This window comes from Aythya ferina (assembly GCF_964211825.1).
Source record: "Aythya ferina genome assembly, chromosome: 7".
NCBI lineage: Eukaryota > Metazoa > Chordata > Aves > Anseriformes > Anatidae > Aythya > Aythya ferina.
This window is the reverse complement of record NC_140302.1, coordinates 30,653,813-30,679,246: the sequence shown is the minus strand read 5'-3', so window position 1 is coordinate 30,679,246 and position 25,434 is coordinate 30,653,813. Positions and strand designations below refer to the sequence as shown.

At 42.3% G+C, this 25,434-nt stretch overlaps 1 long non-coding RNA gene across 1 annotated transcript; it reads left to right on the top strand.

The window, feature by feature from the left end:
- Positions 1 to 8,036: 8,036 nt before the first annotated feature.
- On the top strand, positions 8,037 to 24,994 carry LOC311440083. The gene is made up of 4 exons (XR_014695199.1): positions 8,037 to 8,142; positions 18,498 to 18,590; positions 20,139 to 20,222; positions 23,689 to 24,994. It is a non-coding gene; the product is annotated as an uncharacterized lncRNA (long non-coding RNA).
- The last annotated feature ends 440 nt before the right edge of the window (positions 24,995 to 25,434 follow it).

The window sequence follows — 25,434 nt, the reverse complement described above, 5'->3', positions numbered from 1 at the left end:
TGCTAATGGAAGTTATGTGTGTAATTCCCCTTTTTCAGCAATGAGAGAATAGACCTTTATGTTTCTAAAGTAATTACAGCCTTAGCTCTGGCTAGGCTGTTCTCCCCACCCTCCCCCCTTTGATAACTTCTTTGCTTCCCTCCCCAGCATTGACTCTGGGAGAAAAAAAAGGGATAAATTCCTCCATTCAGAAAGGAAAATTGGAGAAATAGCTGAAAGGTGAAACAAATGTAACTAGATCCACTCATTGTGTGGAGGAAATGCAAATACAGGAAGCCAAGCTACATCCCCTAGGTTTGCTGTGCTTTTGGGGACAGAAGTAGATTCATTTTCCTTAAATTGTTCATTCACTGCATATTCACTATTTTCTGTGCATTACGGTTATTTAGAGAGGTTATTTAGTTGGTTTTCAGGGGGGACGGGGGACTGGGGACTTGGGCACTTTATTCAATCTGTTTTAGAAAAACTTCACCTCTTGATACTTTTGCAGAAAAAGGTAAAAAGTAAGATGAATGGAGATTTTTGAGAATGAATTAGTTAATTCACAGAAACCAATGTCATTGTCTGAGTCTGAGATGGGGGACAGCACACTCCATCTGAGAGCTTAAACAGTCTGGATTTTCATGACACCTCCTTTACTGGGGAGGGGGGTTGATGCCAGCAAGTTTCACTGTATATAGTCAGACTCCTAAGTTTTAAATATGATGTTTTTCCATTCTTGATTTTGTGACAGATTATCTCTGAAAGTCGTGTGCTAGTCCTTTTATTAAATCTCTCTATCTTTAAAGAGCAGGTACTAATATTTTCCCTTCAGAGTAGATAGATGGGAAGTCAATCTCATTGATATACAGGGGGTGTGCAGAGAACAGCTATATTATTTATCTGTTTGGTCACTCTAGACACATCTGTCAAGAAAACCACAGGAGTAATGCTTTGCATCCTTTTGGACAGACCAGGTTGGCTCTGCAGCTCCAGCACTGGCTGTTTTGCTATTGCAGCGCTGTCTCGAGGACCCTCACAAGAAAAAGGGAGCATCCTGTGTCCTATTGTGCCTAACACAGGAGGTGGTAAGGCCGGCAGAAGACCCTTGAAGATCTGAACTTGCTGCTCCTGGGCTCTTGGTGGCAGGGAGGGACACAGGAAGGGCATCTCTGTGCTTTTCTTCCCTTCACCATAGCAGCTGGCACCACACATACCATGAGCCCTCCTTCCCAGATGCAGCACAGCCACCTAGATTTTGTCTCTGACATATACAAGAAGGGACGAGGACATTTCAGCACCCTGGCAATGTGCTGCCCTCCTCTGCTCTGTTCTGCATGTGCCTCGCTGCCACAGCTGCATGCAGAGCCAGCAGCACTTGGGAGCTGCTTTGGGCAGGTGTGAGAGTGTGGCTGATGTTTTCACTTACCTGCTGGAAAAGCCAAAAAATGTAAGTTCAAAGGCAGAAACATATCTTTAGAAATTCATAGAGGCTACATATCAAACAATGCAAAGTGTAGTGGGTGAAGCCACAGTGGCGAGGAATCCCACGGCACACTCTGCCTCCACTGCTTTCTTTCATTTAAATTTTTCATCTTTTTTGTAGCAGCAGCAGAAATCAACAGGCACAGACAGGACCCAGCAGGATTGTGCCCTCATTTAGGAACCCTATTTTACTAATCTGCCATAAAAAGGAGCTGCATACTCCTGCGGGTCTTTGCCACCTGGCAGGGCTAACAGCAAATACCCAACAGCTTCCTACAGGCTAACCCAGAGTTTAATACCCCTCCTGCCACATCAAGAGAAGAAAGGAAGAGTGGGTGGAAACTTTTTTTAAGTATCAAATCAGTCAGAATGCTGATTTATTTTCTTAAAAGCTTGCTGGAGATTAACCCCTGTGACATTTACAACACACATAGATTAACTGGATTGAAATACCACTGGAGCTGTGACTGCAAGGGGGAGCAGAGGGAAATGACTGGAATGGGGAGAAAAAACAAGTTCAACGTATGCACTATGCACTCACCTCCCCGAGTGGTGTTCAGAGGCCACTTCTCTACCTGTTATTTTTTAGTGCAGTAGCAGTGAGGGGAAAGCACAGCTTCGCATATCTCAGGCCAGTACCAGTCCACAAGACTTGTCTGAAAGCTCACCCTTTAAGCAGCCTGAGGAAAAACAAGAACTGGTGCTCTGGAGCAGTTATTTTTCACTTCATGTTTGAAAAGAAAACTACTAATACAACTTTGTTTTTCCTTTTCCTATTTATTCAGCCTGTTTCTCAGGGAAAACTCTCGCTTTGCAGTAAACTTCTCCTGCTCTGGATCCTGTGCAACTCTGGAGCCCTGCAAGGTCCATGGGAGGCACAGGTGGGGTCACAGCAGCATTTCTTGCTTTGTCCATTCACTCTCTTCTGCTGAAACCTGGTGTGACTTCAGGCCTGGTTTGTAACAAGAACTTTTTATGTTGGAATGCCTCAAATATGCCACCCTTTCCAAGGGCAGACACCCCACTTGTAGCTCCCTGCACACACCTCAGGGCAGGCATATGGAAGCACTCTGCCCCCCGCCAAAATCCTGCTCCCAGAGCTGCTCTGAATTCCTTCTTCTTGCCTTTGTTTGTACAGCTAAAAAGTAAATTAAAATAGAAATAAACCCACAAAGCATTCAATGCCATTATGATATATTGTGGTCCTGCACTGTTCCTAGTATATATATCTTACCTCAACATTTTTAAGCCACTGGCACAGAAGGTGCCAAGCCAAAGACAGAGACGCCTGTCTCATGACAGCAGTGAACCAGTTGTTCATTTTGAAAACGATAACCACACTGGATGAACTTCTCATTGCTATAGTTTCTTTATTTAAGGTTAAAACCACTCATTTTTCAAAATACAAACATGGAAAATGCTGGCAATCCTAGCTGCAGACCTTCCAACAGCTAAGGTGTTTTAGGAAACAAACATGATAAAGCACCAAATGTTGCTGTTTTGTCCAAATGGGTATATAGCATTTCTCCAGCATGTTGCATTCTTAGGGCTGGTTTGTTTGTTAGACAGTAATCGTGTGATTGTTGTGTCTTTTACCTTCCTACAAGTCCTTTTTCTCTGGGCAGTGAGTCTCTGCTGGTTAAGGGATCTGTCATTTTATATGCCTCTGTTTTTTTTCTTGCATTGCAAACACTCATGAAAAAGTACATCTGAGTAGTTGTTCTTTGGTGAAAGAATTGCTACTGTAGTTTCTTTTCTGTGTACATTGATGTTCTGTGGAAGCTTTTATTACTGGGTTTTACGTTTAACACCTTGAAACACTTCCATGAAAAGAGTCTCCTAAGTGTTTTGCCCTTGCCTAGAGCAGTGTCCAATGAAAAAAATTCATTACAAACAAATGCAGAGATGAAAATATACCAAATGTATTCTATCTAAAAACTTGCATTCAGCGCGATTATAATAATACACACACTTTATATCTTTCTACTTTATCAGCCTGTGGGAGGCAAACTCCTTTGACCTATGAAGTTGATCTGTGAACTGTGTCAAAAAATTCAAAACCTCACAGTTGAGGTTTGTGCATTCTATTAGCATAATTTACCACCCAAGCTGTAAATGTACACTTTGTACAATGGCATGCTGAACAGATAGCATTTTACAACGTCCTAAGGGGGAGTGTTTATATCTAACATTTCTTGTGCACGTTTGATTATAAGTTTGCCATAATAGCTGCCTTCCCCCCCCCCCCCTTTTTCATTCCTCCCCCCACCCCCCACCCCAGCTGCTCTGGAAGTGCCTAATAGAAATGTCCTCTCTACTTCATGCCCTGGCTGCTTATTTGTGCCACAGAAAGGGTGAGCAGAACATGCCAGGAAGCGTGCTGCGGCCTGGCCTTATCCTGCTCCTGTGGGTGGTGGGAGCAGTGGTGTCGGGCCCTTGGGTTGCGTTTGGGTTTCTCCTACAGGATGCAGTCCATGCGTCCCTGGCCCTACAGGACACAGGCCGTGCTTCCCAGGCCCTATAGGCCCTACTGGACACAGCCCATGCATCCCCGGCCCTACAGGACATAGTCTGTGTGTTAGCAACAACAACGTGGAAGAGGAATCCGAACATGGGCCAGCCACAGGCCACGGCTTTTTGTGTGGAAGGGGTGTTTGCAGAGCTTGCTTCACCACTGCCACAGCTTTGTACGGCCGGCTCTGAACCAGGAGGATGATGTGTGCCGTCCCCCCTCCGCCACAACCCTCCGGCTACACCCTCCCTTTTCTTAATTCCTGAAATTAAAATGTGTTGGAATGCTCAGTGCCGCTTTTCACTCTCTTTTGAATGGGCCCTTTAGTTTTTCACACCAAGGTGTCCTTTGGGGTGCCAGGTCAGGCTACCAAAACAGCTTCTAGGAGGGGATTAGGACCAATTAACATCTTTGTACACAAAAGCCACTGGCAGCTGAACAGGCGGCCTGGTGGCCTGCTCGGGAGCTGCATTTTAAATAGGGGCCTTCTGTACTTGAGCTCAAGTGGGAAGAGGCGGAGAAAGTTTTTATTTATAATTGAAAATGCTGCTCCTGGATAAAGTCTAATGAAAGGCAGAGTGGTGTTCAAAAGTATCTAACAAATACCATTTGAATATTGGCCTTTATTGTATAATTTCCATCAAGGATAGCGTAACAATATAGTCATTTCTCCTACATATTGAGATGGAGTGATTTTTCTTGTAGAGGAAAACAGCTTCATCCGCACGTTGCATCGGCCCTTCTGGTTTTCATTTCTTGTTTTAAATTCAGCCATACATTAAAAGATGGCTGCTCAGGAGTCATACGCATCCATAAATTTTGGTGCTTTCTGGAGGGAATTCTGTCATTCATACACCTGATCCACCAAAGCTCAAGCCTACAGGGAAAAAAGAATGAATTTAAGTACGTGCATTGGGATGGAGGGGGAGGGAGACCTACAAGGGAATAGCTGTGTTTTACACAAGTAAATTTGCATTTACACTCCTCGGGTTTGTGCAAAGGGGGAAAAAATAAAGGGCTCCACATCCAAACTGTTGAATTAAGCCAAGCCAGATCCTCAGTAGAGGTAATGGACTTTGCATCTTGGCCCGGGGTATTTTGCACCTGACTTAATATCTGTACTCGTGCCCTGCTTTGTTTTCAGTGCCTATCACTTCTAAATCATCACTCTTGCAATCTGATCAGGCATTAAAGCAAGGGAAAGGGAAAGAAATATATGGTGTGTGAATTACTATTGTACGAAACCCAGTAATTTACAAAGGCTTGTAAGTGGGAGTTTTGTGAATTCTAAGCGATACTATGTTATAAAGATTGTAATGAGACTGATTTCTGTATTTTGAGGATGAGTCTTTTTCAAATACAATATTTGTAATCACCACATAAACATCCCTCCTCCCCCTTTCATAATAGTAATAACAGTGCAGTTTCGCATATTTTTATCTCTTGGAATGAAAAGTCATTTCTAGAAGTTTTTTAACCGTGTGTTTGGTAGGAAAAAGACTCATGACAGGAAATAATAGCATGAATGCAGCAAATCCTCCAGGCAACCTGGTACCAATATCCTGACTGATATGATTCCTCTGGAAGGATGGTGCACACAAGTTTCTGTGAAACTGAATGAAAGCAAATAAGAAAGAGACCAAGAGCCCAGTCTGTATTGGCTTAGCTGAACTGATGTATGTGAAGGATGGGCTCTGTTAGTGGAGCACTGGACGTCATTCGTTACAGTGTTTATTCACTCATTTTTGGTATGTAGCTAAAATATGGATTTCTCCCTCAGTTGACGTGAATAGAAAAACCCTAATCACGATCATTTTCAACCTCCCAGTTCATACAAATAATGAGAGATTCCACTTAGTGTGGCGTTCTGCAGCAAACATTAATACACTCTATGTGTGGCTTTGCCCCGTCCTACCCCCTCTTTAGTTTCAGATACTGTATTGTATTTCTTCCGACATGTTGATTCTACCTAATGTTAAATGGTAATTGGCAGTAGTATAGGTGGGGAGAGAAACATTGTTATATTTTGTTCATTTTTCACACTTCAGCAGTTATCCCTTTCTCTCCCTGGCTGTACGCTTATTAGTGTATGAAATGCAGGTGTGTGGGAAATGGCAAGCACACATTGACAGGTTATTTTGTTGGCCACTGCCTAATTAGTAGCATAGTGGATGCACCCTGCTAAGCTTTAGTGTGGTGCAGTAGAGCTGGTCTGTTCTAATTTCCTCACAGCTTTGATATTCAGCAAGAGATTGACGGTTAGCACAAAGAGCCAAAGCGCGACGGAGGCCTGCAGAAACAATGGCCCTTCTTGCTTGTAGACACCACAGATGTGAGAGAAAGCTGACTAAAAACAATTGGCCGACACTGTCTAATTGTCTCCAATGTCAGCATCATTAATGTTTTCCCATGTAAAAAGTAAAAGGCCAAGGTTGTATCCTCCCTTTATTTTGAGTCACATGATTATGTAACTTACTGAGATTCAGATTAAGTGTTAATTGTATTTGTGCAATAAAGAAACTGAAGCTACCTTGAATTTAATGAATATGTACTTAATTAATTTTGACAGCCTTTATCTTTATTACCTATTGAATAATCACAATCAGAATTAATAACATTTATAGGCAATTAAAATTACAGCCTATTTAATGATAATATATGTTTACATCTTTTGCTGAGATACAAATTATGAATACTTATTAGCAAAGAAGTTGTTTCCCTGCCAGGAGGGTTTCTTGTCTGTGTTAACAGCAACAAACAACAATAATCAGTTCAATGTGTAATAGTGCCTTTCACATCAGACAATCTCCCAAAGCGCTACACAAGGGCACATGAGAAAAGGCTTCGCAGATAAAGGTAATCACTAAATGGCAAAAATTGTAGTGTGCCTGGAACAAATGCTTCAAAATTACACACAATAAGACAAGTCCGACAATATTTTAGCAGTTTTAAAGCTTTACTTCCTCACAGAAAAAATAAAAAAGAGTAAAAAATATGAAAGGTCCATCAAGGGTGCTACATCAAATTCCTTGCTGACCTGGTAATACCTGACTAGAGCTTCATCAGCCAGAATGGCTCTGCTGATATCACAGTGCCTTCCTAGGCTGGCAGTAGCTAGCAAGTCTTTTGGCCCCAGGATTTTACGTAGAAAGCCTCATTCCCCTGTACTGTGGAGTGAGAACAAACACACCTCTAGTTTCACCAGTGCCTGCAGGAGTAGACAGTATGATGGGAAAAGCAGTAACACACACAAATGAGGATGCTTCAGAACTGTGAATTCTCTCTGCCACCATCAAAGGATCTCTGCAAATTAAAAGAAAAAGGATGTGGAAAAGATCAGGCCTGGGTTTTGAAGGGTATAATTGAAACCATCCAATGCATCAGAGACAACCATGTGGTGCATAAGCCCACACTGCATACAGCTGCACACACACACACGGTGTTAGCCTTCTTGAGTCTCTTCACTCATGCCTAGGAGATGCCCAGAGCCACCTCCAGTAAGGTGCAAAGTCAACCTATCAAGAGGGAATGGGCCCTAAGCAGCAAGTCTGAGTCCCTCGTCCTTGAGGATGCTGATATCCCTCTGGACCTCTTTTGTTTATCAGTATAGATACAGCCTCTGTAACAAATTCATAAGCAGCAATCATTAGAAACCATCAACAACTGACTAACGTGTCTTAGAAAAGAGAGTAACTGCATACCCCCAAAACACTGCCCTGTTCAGTTTGTGAAGAGAATGAAACAAAAAATCTGAAAGGGGGGGGGGGGGGGGGGCTGGGGGGAGGAAGGAGCAAGCAGTGTGAAGTAGAGAGTTCAAGGGAAAAGGCAGATAGGGTGCTCTAGAAATGGGGCTCTGAAAGCTGTCAGGGCCATGCTGACCTCAGGTGGTCATCTGCCTGAGCTGATGAGCATCAGGCACCTGGGCTGGGACCTAATCTGTCTCAGCAGAGGCCACCTGGCAATTATGGGGAAGCAAGATCTTTCCCTGGCTCCTAGCTACACCTGTGGTTACTCTGCTGAGTGCCATGACTGTATTTAAAGCAGCCCCACAGAGGGGCCTATTTTTATTTGGTTTGTCTCAGCTTGGTTTGAGCATTTCCCTTGTTAGTGTCCTGTGTTTTTGGCTGATTTCTGTATCCCTTTGTGTCACTGGTAGGTGTATCTTGGTCTCAATTTTTATCTTAACTACTGGGATGGTTTATGGCTCCTTAGTCTTTTATATGTTGCAGATAATCTCAAATAAGCGGTTTTGTATAAAAAATATAAACTTTCCGCTACTGACTGCTGTGAATCCTTGCAGAAGTAAAGTGCATGGCATCTGGAGAGTGAGCTCTGGAAAGGATTGTAGTGAGGCCCCAGGTGTGGAGAACTGGAAGGCCTCTTTCCCCTGAGCGGAGGTCCTAAGCAAGTAGTACCTTTCTGGAAACTAAGCATGCATGTAAAAGAGAGGGCCTGTACTTCAAGCCATGGTGACCCTAATAGCACAGAGGTGTTTACACCCAAGTATTTGAGTCAAGCTTAGAGCACCTCCTGCCAGGCACTTGCTGGTCATGGTGCCTATGTGGAGTGAATGGAAGGAGGTGTACTTGAGCTGTGTTTTCCTGCTAAGGAAGGAACTGATTGTGTGCTGTGAAGGAGGAGTAGGGGAGCGTGACAAGTAAGCAGAGGGCTAGAAGATGCTTGGTGAACAGGGAGCCTATGATTCAGAGTGACTAAAAGCTTTGTTTGCTCATCCTATCAAAATGAGAATGGAAAAGGGGAAACTACTGCTCTTCACATGTATGCATGGAAAAGAGCCTCAAGGGAAAAAAGCTGCTTAAGCTACAAGGTGAGGTTGGTACAATAAATAGCTAGTTAGATACCTTCTAACCACTGGCTTAGCATCTGTGCAGCCTTGTAATCAGGGTAAGAACAAGCAGCACCTACCTGGTCCTAAAAGGAAGCTTAATAAGTGTATGAAAGGCATGGTGTGAGATGATGCATAGGGCTGAAAAAGGTATCCTGGATGTTGTCTTTTAACTCGGGCTCCCTGTGCAGTAGAGGATCAGGCCAGAGTGTGTATAAAGAGCTTTGGCTTGAGGGAAAAAAAGGAATTTTCTGCCTATCCTGACTTCAGAATCTGAGCTGTTAAAGTAACGTGGTGTAGTAAATGGTGAAGTAAACTTGGAATGGCAAAAATTAACTGAACTAATTCAAATCTCTAAAGAAATGCACACTAACATTCATGAGGCTTACATAGCTCACTTGAGGACTTTTTACCAACCATTTAAAAATGAGTCGTATGCCTGACTCCCGGGTAAGATTTCTGTTAACTTTCTTCCTGTGCAGAAAGAGATCAATAACTGACCAGTTACTGCTGGGCACTGACAAGAAAACAAAGCAAATGGTGCATTGTTTTATAATAGCTATGGTGTATGAAATCATTATGCTAACTTATGAAGTCAGTTGGTGCCTATATATTGTTTTGCTGTTTGTTAAGTTGTGAAGTGCATAAACAGCAGCTACATAATGTTAAATGCCTACTGCAATCTCTTGTATTCATGTGCAAGATCCATTTCTTTAATGCCACAATTCATCAACTTTGTTACACTTGAGACTTTGGCTTTTTGTTTTCTTCAAGAATAAGGAAGAGAATTACTTATCCTTTCTGCAGCTGTGTGCTCTTACATTGGCTTCTCTCACCTCAGAAATGTGTACATAGTTGTATCCAAGATAACTGGGAGCTTAAAAACATTAATTTGGGCTGGATATTAACCTTTTCTGCACTGCAAACAAGTGCAGGGAGGCTGAACTACTTGCATACCTACTCAAAGTGCAAAATAAGAACAGATGCTGCTTGTATCAGAAAGTAACCTGGGAGGCCAGAGGTATATCAGACTTCTGATGGAATGACAGCCAAAGGTAAGACCGTGTAGGCTCTTTTAGAGCTGATTATTTTCAGGGATTTTATTTGCTGTTGTAAATGTCCTGTGGCTCAAGTTTAACCATGTCATTAATTTTTGGTTGCTGGTTGTATGCCTGCTTTTCTAATTTGTCCAGTGGTGCAATATACTGCAGACTGAGCATACCTGCAAGTGGTCCAGAGAAGCTGAGGCAGTGCCCATGCATCAGGAAATAAATGGACTCAAATGCAATTCAAACCTGGAAGTAAATGATGCATGCTTTTAAAAATGTGGGTCCCTCCTTTCTCAGATACCACTTCCTCTGAAGCTATTCTTCCTGTAATTGTGGTTTGCATTAACAAATAACTCTTCAGGTGTCTTTTTCCTCACTTAGTTTACCCTTTGCCATGAAATTAGAGGTCTCTGAAACTTCCAGGGAATTTTCTTTTCCTTATTGTGGCAGAGTAAACAATGTGCTACTGAATGAGTTGTTCAAAGTGAAGCTCTGCTGCTATAAACTGCCCTTTGCATGCCTCGGAGCTCCAGTGGTTGCACAACACACCCCGATATAGCCATACTTGACAACAAAATGACAGAAAGTGAGCACTTGTCAAAAAAAAAAAAAAAAGCAACCATACCAAAAATCACAGGTTTTGTCTGAATTGTAAGTCAGTGGGAAAAAAGCTTCCTCTTGCTGCAAGATTTGAAGAATTTAAATGGCAGTGCCTTCACCACTTAAACTTCTGATGTTGCTATAGGATACAGGATCCCTTTGCCCCAGTGGGAGCTTCTGCACCTAGTAAGCCCCAACTTTTTCCTGCAAAATGGTTTGGGTTTTGCCTCTAGAAATTAACACTGCATTTCCTGCCAAAAGTGCAGACTATCTAGGTTTCAAAAGCCAATCCTCTGCAAGTACTCTTTACATTTTTTTCAGTGCCTATTTTGTGTTCTTAGTGTTCTGAGTATTCACCTGAATGCATTTTGTTTATCTTAATAAAAGGCAGCTTAAATGGTCCTGTTTCATCCATTGCTATGGTACCCATCAGAGATCAATAAATGAAGCAAATCTTACTAGAAATAAGGAGGCCAAGGAAAGAAATGTAGGTGAGTTTTATAGTATCATTCACTCAGATAATGTTAGTCTGCAGTAATGTAGGCAAGAACAACAGTATTGACTTGTAATCCATTATGAACCAAGGTGTTAGCTTTGTTACAAGGTCTTGTTTTCATTTTTAAGACTTCCCAGTGGCTTTTAGTACTTTACATCTTCATTAAGGATTTTAAAAGCAAAGATCTTTGCTTACATTTAAAATACTTTCCTAGTGCTGTGATGAAGCACAGTCACTTGCTAATGGATTTCTGAATGCCATTTTCATTATAATATTTTTATAAGACCCCTCTCTTCTTCTATTATTACATTTGCTTTTGTAAAATGGTTGAGACTGCTCATCACGTACTTTAGGTCCTTTAAATATTGTTCCTGTTTACCATTATGGGAGAGAGTTGGTTTTATTTATATAAGAATAAAACCATAATCCAGTTTGTATTTGGCAGCTAAGTGTGTTTATGCAGCACCTACACTTATTCCCAGGATGGATAATAGGCTGTCCTCCTTCAGCATGAATCAGTCATGCAGTTAACTTTGAACTCTATACACAGAATATTGGCTGAAACATTAGTCAATGCAGTCTTCATACTTGTAAGTGTCCAGGGATTCCATAATGACATAAAAGTAAACTTGCTGCATAGGATAAGTGGTCTTATTTAGGGGAGATGAAGCATCGACAGCTTGACCATCTCAAGCTTGACTGTATTGTTTGAGTGAAGGCAAATGAAATGCTGCAGTCTTGGCTGTGTATGAGCACCTGCTGATGGCAGAGGAGGCATACAACAATCTTAGTCAAGGTAATTTGGGGTCTCTCCCTGTTCCTAGGAGGGCAGTCTGGGGGCTTTGATACAGAAACTGCCCTTTATTAATACCCCTCTCATCACTTAAATTCTCTGTATCATAACAAAGTGGAAAGGCAATTGTTCTTGTTATAATACTAGCATTTCAACAGCACTGTCACTACTACTACAGTTATCTTGGTTATTTTTATTTAGTGGAAGGTAGAGCTGATTTTTGTTCCCTGGCTATAGTTCTCCAAGTTAATGGACATAGAGATGCACTTGTATCTTGAATAAGAATAATCTAAAATGTATGTGGCTCCTGGCTCCCCAGAATACTGAGCAACTCTATGAAACAATGATGAAGAATGACTGTTGTAAATATCAGTGATCTTGAGTTAAGATAGAGAATTTTATTGCAGAGCTTTTATGATGTATTTTTACTAGTGTTTTTCAGTTACTCCTGCCCTGGTGTGTCAACAAGCTGACTTAGTGGCTCTGGATTTGCTCCAATGGATAGAAGTCAAGGAAAGAAAAGAAATTCTTGGGTTAGATGAGAGTTATACTCTGCCTTAATGCATCTTTTAACTGATCTGTCAGAAACATTTCAGACCTATTAATCCTGAAAAATCTTCTTTCAGTTCATCCCTGTGATTCATGCTGATAGCTCTCCTCTCTTGGAGCAATGATAACAATGGTTTATAGAATTCCTGCATAGTTAAAAGCAGATGCTACCCTTAGGAGGGTGATGAATCCCACATGTTGAGTGTGCCAAAGCAAGGACAAAAGGCCCAGAGCCTTGAGCCCAAGGGCTGCTGATAGGCAACAGGAGACAGAAAGACAGCATCAGAGGCTGTCTAATGACAGTACTGGTAGCGCTTCCTTTCTACCAGTTTCTATTCGCATTATCTATTGAAACTGACTTTTTTGGAGATGGATGAGGCTGGAGAGGTTTAATTGGTATAAACTATCTCCAGACATTTGTGTGATATCTAGGATGAGTGTAGGGTTTAGCTAGAGCTGGATAGGTGCCATTGTAACACAAGTGACTGGTTACTGAACACAGCCCCGAGCAATTCCAGGTGGGAAATCCCTGTCCCAGCTCCAAAGGGTGGGCATCATGACCAGAGTAACCCTGGTGGCTGGAAGATACTGCACCAGTCATGGCTTCGATTTGCTGAGCAGCTGGAAGAAGTGAAGAGGGCGGAAAGGCAGGGGGAGACAAAGTACACACTAGAAGGCTGATTCCTACTCGGCTGTTTAATATTGCCCGCCTCGTTGAGCTCATTCCTACTGTGATCTGATCTGACCTTTTGTTTGTTAGATTTCCACCCCCCACCCCCTCCATCAGATCCACTTCTGTCCAACTCATACTGCCTGAATGCTTGTAGACATCTCAAACTTGATGTAGTCCCACTGAGGCAGGTGGCTCTGCTAGATGTCAGAGCTGGAGAGCACAGGGTAGTTTGAAGATATTTTTCTCCTGCACTCCTGCTGAGGGGGTGATTTTTCAAATGTTTGGCAAAAGCCAATTGGTTCTTAACTTGGAATTAAGGCTTAACATGTTTTGAGAGCACACACAGATATTAACTGTACAGACTAGACACAAAGGCCATAAAATATTAGAAGCAGGAGAAGCTTTTAGTAGCTCAGGGTATATGGGAATGTGTTTTAGTGAGATGTAAGATGAGATGAACACTCAAATGCCAAACTGTTCATCTTTAGATTGCTAGCTCAGACTGGGTCCAGGTTTATTTGCTAGTGTAAACAGTAAAATTCTAGAAAGGCTGAAAGGCATCAACATCTGTCTGTGCTGCTGACTTGTATATACGAGTTGAGGCTGGAACAGAATTTTTAGTGTTTGAGTACAGTCCATGTTTCTTCAGCAAAAGTAAGAATAGGGACTAGCTCACTGTATGTCAAGGACTTGATCTGATCAGATTTGGATGGGCTTCAGACTTCTTAGTATATGGTGCTTACACCAGAGCCTGCATGGAGGGGAGCTCTGAGAACAACGGTGGCAGCTCTCCGGGACAGGCAGTGCCTCTCACCTCAGCACGCTGCCTTTGTTCCCAGCCTCTTCCTGCCAGCAGGCTGGGTTGGAGGATCTGCCCTTACTTCCATAAAATACAGCCAGTTCCTCTGTGCAAGTTGAGTGCTGCTTTGATGGGGCAGAACATGCTGTTCAAACCACCTAGTCAAGCTGGACTGTGTCCCACACGGTACACAAATGCCTGTTTTTTTTTTTTTTTACCAATCACACCAGAATGCCTTCTGTACCAGCTTGATAAGCGCACGCTAGTTAAACAGACTTCATTCTTGATGGAAGTAAAATATAAATGTATTTTTTTGCCAAGCGTTTGTTCCAAAGAAATCTGCTGTTCACTGAAGACTGCCTGTTCTTGGCTGTTCTGTTTCCAGACAGGCGTGTGTGAGGGTGTGCTTGTGTTTGCTGGGAGTAGCAGAAGGGTTTTTAGCAAAAGCTGTTGTGGCTGTAGGTCAGGAAGGGGAATGCTAGGCCTGTTCCACCAGCTAGTCTGCGAAGCTCCTGGAGCTGGACCAGGGGGTGTAGCACAGCCTGTAGGATGGCCGTGAGAAAGGACAGCCTGACTGCAGTGACAGCAGGGAATGAGGCAGCTCTGCATCACCCCCTGCTCAAACTTGCAGCTGTAACCCTGCCACGAGACAGGAATGCGTGTTGCACCAGCCCAGGCTAACAGAGGGGTTAATGCCCCCTTGGCCGTGCTCCCCCTTTGCTTCCTTTTTCCTGCACCTGCCACTGCAAATTCCTGCTCCCCCGAGGAACTGCCAAGATTAGATCCTTTGTTAAGGGCGCTCAGACCCAAATCTTTTATTTGCAATGCCGAGCACCTAACTCAGGCTCCTTGAAAGGGCAGCAATTTTGTGTTTGTCTTAGAATACCACCTAGAGGCCTTAGCTGACTTTGGGTGGATAAATGCTCTGCTTTTTCCAGAGATCACCATCTTTAGGGCTTTTCTTTAACTGGATGTTCCAGAAATGAAAGCCATGGGAAAGCTCATCACACAGGATTTTTGTTTCCTCCTGGCAGAGACTAGAACAGCTCTGCCAGTGTTACTGAGCTGTGCAAACCTCTTACAGCAGGGACAACTTTGCAGATGTGCATTATTGCATCAAACATAAGAGGGCATGTGGCTATTACCCCATGCTCTGGCTACCCTTCCTGGGTGGTTTAGAGTTGATGGGAATACAAGCTACTTGCCTACTGAGTGTGAAGATGTCTCAAATACCTAAAAATCTGAATGGAAAATGAAAACATGCTGAAGCTGTGGATCAGCATGTACATAAGAGCACGGAGCACCATTCCTGAGAGTAGTCCTACAGGGTAGCCTGCGGTGAGAAATGGGGCTCTTTCCTACCATAGCCAGGGTGCTACCTGCTTGGCTGATGCTGTGGTTTTGGTGCTCAAAGGTAGCTCTGCACCACCAGGGCTCTGTGGCATCATGCTCAGGCTCAAGTGGCTCTTGTAGGACTGAGCTGCCCCTAGTATTTCTTCCCGGTGTGTTAGGAAGCAGGATGGGTTTTCTGTGAGTAGCCAGGTGGTGCTTTCTTATTCTGCCTGGGACTGCTGAGCTGCATGCTTTGTTCTGAAAAGTGCAAAAATAAATTGTAACACCTGATGTACTCAGTTTTGTTTTTTAATTCACATGTGCAACTGCTTACTGCTATGAGGATGGATGTTTTTAACTTGTACCATAAAACCATGCTTAAAGTTAGACCTTACCTCCCTGTATTCCTGAAAAAAATATCTACATTCAATGTAGAAAATGGAATTGTATTGTCAGCAAACAATATAAAGGTCTTAGATAACAAACAGTAACCTTAGCTTAAAAAAAAAAGTCTTTAATAGCATGTTGCATTAACTACCTCTTATAGGCTTTGTATTTAATTGTCCATCTTCCAGTTCCTGCAATAAAATGGACAGGGCTAATGTTAATTATGGCAGAGGAAGGAATAAGGCATGTCCCACAGGGAAAAATGGGATCATGTAACAAAGGCTGCATCCTCAAGTGTACAGATAAGGTAAGACAAGCCAGGCTTGCTGTGGCAACAAATTTCCAAGCACTTCAAAGTTGAGTAATGCTTGAGGTTATATATCTGGGTGCTATTTTTAAAGTTTTAGCATATTAAAACCTGGAGGAAGGATAGGCAGACAGGAATAGTAAAGCCAAACTGTGGCCAAGGCATCTCCTGTACACTGCAGGTATCCCTGGCTAGTGTTTAAGAGCAAGGGTGAGATGCTAGAGCTTCTCAACCAGGGGATGATATTTCTCTCTTAAGGTATCCAAAATAAGTGGCAATATAAACACCAAAATAATCCCAAAATACAGCTTCAGGCAGAAACTTGCCACTGAAATCTTGAATCTAAATCATTGTATTTTTGGCAATGCTATAAGCAAAGGCATACTGGCCCTTACAATGACATGTACCTGACATTAGGAGACCTGCTTTTCACATAGTCTGGAAGCATGCACAGATTCCCAGACATTTTTATGTAAACGTGGTGCTGTGTCTTCATAGGGAGTATGTATATTTTAATTTTTCTGAAGCCCTGCTTAATGACAGTCCCCAGGTTAGCCTTCTGTAAAAGTTTGCTGGAGTACACCATCCACTAACCAAACCTTTTTCAGTGTCTATAGCCCTTGGCACTACCTATGAGATCTTTCACTGAATGGTTTAAAGACTGTTTTTTGTCAGTGTTCAGAGGCACTTAGCACAGCACAGCCCACCGGTGTCACCACCTTTGGATTTAGGCCTTAAACGAAAACAGCCAGGGAAAGAAATGCTGTCTCTTCAGCTTCTTTATTTGAAGAATAACATTTGTAAGATCAAAGCTAAGCCATTTTGTGTGAACTCCTCTACAGAATTTCAGCTCAGGAATGCAAAACCAGTGTGATTATTATTTAGCATCTCAGCTGGACTTCTGCACATCTTCTTTAAGTGGCTTTTACTGCAGAACAGGCTGATCTCCTGCACCGGCTGCTTTTCTCTAACGTTTTGTTGAGCACTTCTGTACGAAGCCAGCGATGATTCAGAGTTTAACACTTGGCCCTTTGCCTACGGATGTGCAGCAGCAGCACGAGCGATGGGGAGGATGGTGATGGAAACAGCAGCTTGAAGGAGCCACCGTGGGAATTGTGCGCGGGGCAGCACAGCGCATCCTGCAACATGCTGCCTGCCAGCAGGAACACGATGCCAAGCGCACAGGGACACGCACAGGGGGCACTGCTAGGACTTCTGATCCCACCGGTGTGCTCACTCACTCTTTTTTTCCCAGATTTGTACTATGGGATTGGAAATGCTGCTTGGGTTGCACTTTGTGTGTTCATCAGGAACTGCTTTGCATAGCCAATGCAAATTACATATCCATCTTCCTTCAGGAACAGAAGGAGAAAATAATAGAATAAGGGATGGGACAGTTGTTTTGGCTCCTAGAGCCAAGTTTAAGTGGCTACCATAGCAATGGGAACTAAATTTTAATATTTCCTGTTTAGCACATAATTAACAAGGGCAAATGTTGCAGTTTTGCATACAAGACAGTGTGGGGAGCTGATGCAAGTAAGAAGTGGAGACAGGTGATGATATTAGAAAGTTCTGCTGAAAGCTTTGAACTAGGAGCTCAAAGTAGCTCTAGACCAACTTTGTAACACCTTTCCCATCCCTGCAGATCAGGGATTTGGATCAGAGGCCACAGCTGCAGGTCTGAATGAGACAGTCAAGTCAGAATTACCCAGCACAAGTCAGATCACGAGCATCTCCTGAATGTCTCAGTTGAATGCTTTGGGGGGAATGATGCAAGATGGCTATGCTGAAGGCAGCAGTGGCACTGCAAGCTGTTCCTCCGAACGAAGAAGAATTTCTCTGCTCTTTTCTGTCTTTTATCCTTGGGAATAGTGTTGTCAGTGAAACCTTTGGTTTATTAATGCTCATCTTTATCTAAATTGCTTTTTGTCTTTCAGTTATCTTCCAGTTATTGTCACCTCATATTGTAGGCGGTGTTCACAGGAACTTCTTCCAGGGAGAGGAAAATGATGATTAACCCCTTGTTTGCCTTTCAATCTTTTGATTTTAATAGGACATGAAAGGCAAAAATCTGAGACATCTGTTGTTTCTTTCAGCCAGATCCACAGAGACATTAGATAGCATTTCAAGCACTCAGCTGACAAAACAATTCACCTTGAGAGAACACAGATTTACCAGATTGCTGCACTCCATTTTTGTATGATGTAGTATTTTTTTTCTGAGGCTTCCTTCATTTTTGCATTAGAACAGTGTTTTCATGCAGTTTGATTGCATTTTATGATGATGAAAAACACTTTATATGCAGTACATGAAGGAAGTTAGTTAAAAAGTGCGATTAATCCCCCAAATCTTTTGATCAGCTCCAGAGACGTGGCTGTAGTATGATTTGCCATCCACTTTACTAAGCTGTAGTGTAGGATCAGTGTACAAAGTGAATGCACTGGTGGAGTGAGATCATGCTACACACTGCTTCTGGTGAAAGAAATAGCATGTGGTGTCATCCAAGCAATATGCAAACTTCATTTAATTTAAATGGGGTAAATCAAGTCATTTTAAAGTCAATATTGTAGTCTATTTCAGTAAACATTTTTTCTCTCCTGACCATTCCTTTACAAACCTCTTGGAATTTCTAGCCCAAGTGAATGGGTTTGATTCATTGCACGATTTCCCTGTTCATTGTGTTCATTGAGGATACGTGAGGAGCTGCCCTGTGGTATGGCACACCTGCAAAGTGAAAACTTGCAAAGGATGCTGATTTTTGTAGGATGATGATGAACAGCTGGGTAAGTGGGAGAATTTGTCTGTTAATTTATGGAAGTAAACTTATTTATTCCTTGGTCCCTTTACTTCTGTCTTGAAGGACTTCCAGAAATGTTAGTTAACCTGGTGAGAACCCTTATGTCAACTTTGAGCATTGTCTCTGGCCCTAAATTCTTACAAAGTACCTGATTTTCTACTGTCATGAGTTAACAGAGCTCTACAGCATACATTAATGCCATGGTGATTTTTATCAGCAAAATACCTGGCATAATTATCTTAGCACAGCGAGTGTGGTCAAGTGGTGTAATGTAATCCAACACCACCTAAAGAATGCATGTGACAGCTTTGTTTTGCAAGAAGAGAGTAGAAGGGCTTGTTGGAAGGAGAGCTCAAATGCTCTTTAATTCAAGGAACTAGCATCTGACCCTAATTATGTAGTGAAAACGGAGGTAGTGCAAGCACCAGAAAGTGGACAAGTCTGCAACAGGAACAAAAGCATCAACTGCTGTTGAGGTCTTTGCAAAGATCTGCTGAGAGGGGGGAGAGAGGGAGACAAAGTGGCTCCAGTTGCACATAAATACTTGATGGAAAGTGTGCTGAGGAACAGGGCATTGGGTTATTTCTCATAAGATGTAAAATTGCTTAATATGAGTGAAATGAATTGCCCTTCATGCAGAAATTAATTATGAAGGTAACTTTACAGAGGTGGTAGTAAGGGTGTAAGCGAAATAACGCTGGCATTGAATTTAAAAGCTATGCATAATGAGTGGTTTATTAACATGTCTATGATCATCAGTACCAGGAGACCTTGACTGTTGTGCAGTAACATACTTAAGTTTCTAACTAATTTTGTTTGACTTGATGTTAGTTGTTTTATCAAAGAACAAGATAGCACTATCATCTTCAGGAGTAACTTACCAAGGAATAACTTTTTATTCATTGACACTTCATTAGGTTTCAGTGGGTTCTTTCCCTAGGATTTCTCCCATGGAAAATATCTGTGCACACTGAAATCTAAGTTTATCCTTGTTCCATAATGAAATGATGAGCGCAGAGACACTTGCCTAAGATTACATGGCTAAGTTTTTTTTTTTCACCCAAGCTGTTAGATTATTCCTTCTTCCTAGGAAAAAAGAATAGCCATTCCTTCCCCCCAAACTGTATTAAACAGCCTGTAGTGACCACAATAAATTAGTTTCTAAGAAGACTGTTTGCACAATTATAGGACAAAATGTTTCTTGCCACCACAGTCCTGTACAAACCCTCTTAATCTCTGCTCTAGTGGACTATTTTATTCAGAGCTATGGGATAAACCAGGATAGAACTCCAAAGGAAAAAATAAGAGCCCCTGCAATAACTGCTGGGGGTTTGAATAGCCACCCCATTGTGATACTGGTGAAACTGGGTCCCACATCTCAGGACCCAGCTTCATTTTCTAGCTTTCCAAGAGCGTGGTATTTGTTCCTGCCAGACTGGAAGCAAATGAGCTCTCTTGTTTTGCTGGTAGGAACACAGTGAATCACTTCTGAGCTATTTGCTGTCTCTAAATGTGTCCTCGCATGTGTTGGCAGGTGTTCAGCACTCAGTGGGAGAGCCTCACCACCTGTCTGTCCTCATAGATAAAGGGAGCACCTATTTCAACCAAATTATACGAGGTAAGCATCCATAAAGTAGGGTGTACTGCTCTGAAGGGCGAGTTGCTATAATTCACCTTGTTAGATTTTATAGTTGTAAATTTAATATGTGGGGTTGTTAATTACAGCATAATTAAAGCATTTTAAAATGCTATGCTAAAAACTGAATCTTCTTCTGATCTATTCTCCACTCACTTAATGCCTTTTTCTGCAGATAGATGTATTTGCCATCCTAGAAGGGAGTAACTAGGAAAGAGCATGCCAGTGTCTCTAATCAAATGGTTAAGTTTTTCAAATGAATCCATATTATCTGTGTGGGTTTTTTTAATCATACTTATACTCTGGTTTGAATGTGTGTTGATTAGTTAGTTGTCATCTTAGAGAAACAAGAAGTGCTTATATTTACCCAGATATATTATGCTACTCATTATTCAGCACTGATTGGTTTGATGGAAAAATATACATTGCTTCAGCAGATAATCTGCTTAGTCTTATTCATAGTGTCAATTATATACTCAAATAACTATTGCAATTTCAATTTTTATGGAGTTTATTAGCAGTTGTTTATTTGTGCAGTGATTACGTAGTTCATATTTCCTTCTCCCCCTCCCCTCCAAATTATGTCTGCTCTGAAAGTGCTAAACATATGGCTGTAGTCACGCCCTGGGGGTAAGTGCAGCCTGTAGCCACAGCCCTTTCCACAAGGCATCTCTCCTCAACAGTAGGATGACAAATCCTCAAGAATTCCTTTAGGCTTTGCAGGGATGGATGGATGTCACTGCTTCAGAAGAGAATGCCCTTCTCTCAGTCACAGCAGGTCCGCTGCTCCCTTCTTTGCCATTTGTTGTTGGAGATGCTAGGACACGTAGGTGAGATTGTCTTTGCGTCCATTAAATTTGTTGTCCAGATAAGGAACAGGAATAAGCATCTATGTGTCTGAGATATGCATTCATGTTGGGATCTGTTCATTTCTATGAGCTCCAAGCATTAGTGAAGACCACAGAAGGTGCCCAACATCTCACTAAGATCGATCCCAAAGAAAGACAAAGTTAAGCCTTTCAATATTTTTCTTTACCTTCCAGTTTCTGTATTATCCTATGTATACAGTTGCCAACTATTGTGAAATTGAAGATAACATGCAGATCTTCACCCATTGTAGCTCTGTGATCTTTATTTGATTCTCTCTTACTTCTTGATATGGCCCCAGCTGTGTGATCCCCTTCATGCTGCCTGCTTTGGATAGCTTTTCTTACCTCAGCATTTGCTCCTGTAGGTATTGCAAAGGAAGGCCTCTGGAGCGGAGTGTAGAGGGGAAACAATGACTCCTTTGGGTTTTGTCTATCTTAGCAGCTTCTTAGAACAGTGAACATCATTCATGTTCCATCCTGTGCACTGGTTATTTGACTGCAGGTAGGTTTTAATGCATATGGATGTTATTTTAAAAATCTCTTACATGAAAAGAAGACACTCTAATACTGAATATTGTCTCCTGGCAAATCCTGAATATTTTATTTTTGTTCCTCTTAGCATTTGTTCATCTTTACTGTGTTTGTGATGATACTGGGAATCTCTGGTAACAAAAGTGCAGGAAAGCAGTGTAAGTTGTAATGAGTAAACAAATACTTGTATTGTTTGTACAGAGCTTAAACAGATGGGGAGCAGCCCTGATGGAAGGACATGCATGTGTATACCATATTAAATACAATCAGTAGGAGCAACTCAGTAAAAAGCTACAGTTAGCAATGTGAACCTCTGGAAAAATTCCAAAAGTTGATGAGCAAATGCCTCCTGAAATACCAAAACCTGGCAGAAGCAGGAAGAAATGAAGGGGTAATGGAAGTCCCAGGTTGCCTTGTGATCAGGAGAGTGAGGGGGGGAGAAAGAGGAACTGGGATGGCATCAAAAGCTTTGAATGTACCTGGCTCTTTGGCACTGCCCCTCCTGTTCTTGTGGGTCTGTACATAAGACTTGCTCTGTTCTTCCATCAACAGGTGCAGGGACAGGCTTGTGGCCAGTCTGTTATGGAAGGGGCTGAGCCTGAGAAGGAAGCCAGGCAGAAATGGTGGGCAGGGGAAGAGCAGTGGCCAAGCTCTGCTTCTTTTCTCTACAAGAAGGACATTGAGGCCCTGGAACATGTCCCGGGCTCCAAGGGCTATGAAGCTGGTGAAGGACCTGGAACACAAGTCCTGTGAGAAGTGGCTGAGGGAGCTGGGGTTGTTTAGTCTGGAGCAGAGGAGGTTCAGGGCAGACCTCCTTGCTCTCTACAGGTACCTGAAAGAGGAGTGTGGGGAGCTGGGGGTCAGCCTCTTCTCATAGGTAACTAGTGATAGGACTAGAGGGAATAACCTCAGGCTGCAACAGGGGAAGATCAGGTTGGAAATGAGGAGATACTTTGAAAGAGCAGCCAGGCATTGGGATGGGTTGCCAAGGGAGGTGGTGGTACCACTGTCCTTGGGGGTGTTCAAGGAAAGGTTGGACGTGGTGCTTAGGGACATGGTTTAGTGGGTGACATTGGTAGTAGGGTCATGGCTGGACCAGATGATCTTGGAGGCCGACCTTTATGATTCTATGTTTCCAAGAAGGCAATGCTTGGAGCTGCTGCCGCCCACTGCTCTTGCTCAGGGATGCTGCCCCAGAAGATGCACCTAGGTTGGGACTCTGTCAGTGCCCCTCTGTGACAGGAATTGAGCCATGGCCTCATCCTGAGTAGCAGAGCCCACACAGACCTGGGCATGGCCCAGGAAACAGCAGGTGCAAAGAATAAAGCTGTCCTGCTGCAAGAGGAACAGCAAAGGGCTTTGAACAAATGTCAGTCTTATTTCCAATAAAGCTTATAAACATCATCTGTGAATAACAGGGGGTGGGAGCAGAGATCTGTGAAGACTGAATCATCCCTCTAAACACAAGCTTTGCAAACCCCTCCAAATATCTGGCTTGGATTACCGTGTTGAAAGATTCAGCAGTGAGGACGTATTGTCATTGAGCTCTAGTTTTCTCTCTCATCCCTCTTGAACTGGTGATGGACTCTGACTAAGCTACCTGTGTATATGTGAACCTGCATTGAAATACGGGATTGCTTCTGAAGCACTGGAAAAACTGCAGGGGAGGTCATTTATGAGGTTAGCTTGGGTGTAGATGATGGGGGCTGTAGGCAGAGCAGTGATACTTGCTCTCACCCACAGAGGCAATCAGAATGGCAGGGTCCTGTGTGCCTTTATAAACCTGTTAGAAACTTCTGAAGATTTCACCTTCCCCCTCACTTGTAGCCTATTCCAGTGCTTTCACTAAAAGAACCTTTTTTAATACCTAGCCCCTTTTGTCTCCACTCCTACAGTTTAAACCTTGCACTAATTCTCCAATCCAATGGTTATTGAGGACAGCTTATTAACAACTTTGTGATAATCTTTAACTATTATATATTATTATTTCCCTCAGTTTTCTCTGCAACAAATAATCTCCACAAATACACCTTTTTTTTTTCTTGCAGACTCTCCCCAACTGGCCTGTACTTCAATTAGAAGCGTGCTGTTAGAAGCTGGCATGCTTTCTCTCTGATGTCCCACCACAACTAAGCACAATAGGAAGAAACCACAGTGTCTTACGTATTTGTCCAGTATTTCTTTTATTTACAGAAATATATTGCCTTAATTTACTCTTAACTTCCCCAAACAATGCACTCATTTTACTCATGCATGTACAGAAACGTGTATGTGTAGAATAGTACACAATTGTGTAGAGTAGTACAGAGTTGTGCAGAATGATACCCAGCTAAAATCATTGCTCCACTCGGACAAGATCTGAATTTGAATACCACTTTCTAAAGTGCTTCTAACCCTCATTACATTTTCTTTAAATGTTTCCTACCAGGTATTACCTGTGATTCTCAATTTGTCACAGTCTGTGACAGAACTATAAAAATAACATGAAAATATAGTGAGTCCGTCTGAATCTTCCTCTCCAAAAGGATGTGGATACACTTGACATCATCCATTAACTCAGATTTTCCAGTATAAAGGGACTCAGTTCTCAATTTTTCCCCCAGTACTGGTGCTGCCTGTGAACTGGACAAGTTTTCAAACACATTTAGACTTAGCTTTCCAGTTTAACAAAGCAGAAATAATATTCTTGAAATGCTGTGACTAAAAACTGGCTATTTATGTTCAAAGTACAATGTTGCTTCTCTTTCTCTGCTACAGGAAGCAGTAATTACCTAATCCCTATTTAAACATTGTGAAATCCCATGTTGGATGCTTGAAGTGCCTGCGCAAACTTTTATGATCTTAATGGTTTACAGCATCAGCTATCAGATCACAATGTGGGCATTATTACACGGAACAGTATAGGCATTACAGACTCTTATTTAAAGTAACTTGGAAACAATGAACTGAATTCATTGCAGGGGAAATGCTACTGGAGGTGTTAAGTCCTCTTAGTGCACAAGGTCCATTAGCAAGTACAACAAGTACATTAGCAAAATTAGTAAGAGTTCATTTTTCTACTCTTAACTTGAAAAAGTTAGCAAGCCTATTTGGCAGTGCTTGATGAATGATTAATACCTTTGAGGAACAATGTTAGTGTAGCATCCCTCTACTGTTGCAACCAAAAGGGTCTGCAACAAGGACATGCTTGCTTTAAATGCTCACTTATCAAGGAACTGTAACTTGATGGAGGTCTAAGTGAATAACAGCAATAAGAACAATGCTCAAGCTGCAATATTGAAGTTATGGAAGGGAAGTCTTTTGACCCATAACAGTTTAACTTGAATAAATAAATAAAATAATGGAAGAATTGGCTTACTGTCTCTGTGAATATCAAAGAGATTTTATGCTGTTCTGGCAGCTCACAACAGACAGAACATTGTTGCAAGACGAAGATGTCCGGTGTCTTGGCACAGTAAGCAACCCTACAATCGTTCTTTTGCAAATCCTGCTACTGCGCTGCATGAAAGAAATTGGTCTGGGAATGGAGGGGATGATAACAGCAAAGGGAAGGGGAGTTGGAATGAAACCTGTGGCTGAAGGGAAGCCAACAGGCAGCCCAAGAAAGGATGCTAAAAACGAAAACACTGGCAAAACTGCTCTGACTTAAAGTGGGGGCTATTCAAAACCGAGGTCAGCTCAGAACTCCAAACACTTAAATAGGACCTCTGTGTTCTTCCAAAATGGAGGCATTTATTGATGTGTGACTTGACTTGTAGTTTTTATGTTCAGCTTCTGTTTGCAGACACAGAATG